This window comes from Apium graveolens, chromosome 4 (assembly GCF_009905375.1).
Source record: "Apium graveolens cultivar Ventura chromosome 4, ASM990537v1, whole genome shotgun sequence".
NCBI classification, from domain to species: Eukaryota; Viridiplantae; Streptophyta; class Magnoliopsida; order Apiales; family Apiaceae; genus Apium; species Apium graveolens.
In genome coordinates, this window is record NC_133650.1 from 209079285 (window position 1) to 209080280 (window position 996).

The window sequence follows — 996 nt, forward strand, 5'->3', positions numbered from 1 at the left end:
GCTTGAAGTTAAGCAGCTATAGCAGTAGCTGTATCCACTTCCAGAATTCCTGTGACCTTTCCTTATAACATTCTTTGCGTAGGATTTTGGTATTCATTAGCTGTCATTAGCTCAATCAACTCATAAGCTTCATTATAGCTTTTGGCCCATAAGGCTCCACCAGACGCTGTATCGAGCATAGGTCTAGAATGAGCACCCAAACCATTGTGGAAACAGTTTATAATCATCCAATCAGGCATGCCAGGTGTGGGCACTTCCTTAGCATCTCCTTGTATCGATCCCAAGCCTCACACAGAGATTCTCCAGTTTGCTGCGTAAAGTGAGTAAGAGCATTCCTGATTGTTGCAGTCTTTACCATAGGAAAGAATTTAGTGAGAAACTTTTGAGCAAGATCCTCCCATTTGGTGATAGACACTTATGGCAGAGAATGTAACCAGAACTTTGCTTTATCCCTCAGAGAGAATGGGAAGAGTCGCAGCTTGATAGCATCTTCAGTCACCCCATTGAACTTGAAAGTGTCACAGATCTCGATGAAATCCCAAGATGTGCACGTTGGGCCCCAAACTGAACTGAGTTCTATATCATCTGAATCGTGCTCGACTTGATCTCAAAAGTGTTAGTCGAGATGGCTGGTCTCATGATGCTTAACTGAATATCATTGATCTTAGGCTGAGAATAGTCCATCGGAGCCTTATGATATTCTGTTTGATCTCCCATCACTACTAAAGCTGGTTCCTTGACTTTCTCTTCTTCTTCTTCTTCTACATTCTCTTCATCCTCAAAAACTTCCCTTCGAATCACTACAGCTTCTTCCTCGGCTTGATCCAGAGTTCTCTTACGAGCCCACGAATGCATATGCATACACGCTCGCTAGAGTACCTAAAACACGACAAGGAAAAGAGTAGGTAAGTAACAATGTCCGAGTAATGAACTTTAACGATCACTGATGACAAACACATAAACTAAAAGTTAACACCGAGTCCCCGGCAGCGGCGC

The 996-nt window shown here is 43.1% G+C and overlaps 1 non-coding gene across 1 annotated transcript; it reads left to right on the forward strand.

Moving 5' to 3' along the window:
* Positions 1-237: 237 nt before the first annotated feature.
* On the forward strand, positions 238-343 carry LOC141722980 (small nucleolar RNA R71). Its single transcript, XR_012575976.1, has one exon. It is a non-coding gene; the product is annotated as a small nucleolar RNA R71 (small nucleolar RNA).
* The last annotated feature ends 653 nt before the right edge of the window (positions 344-996 follow it).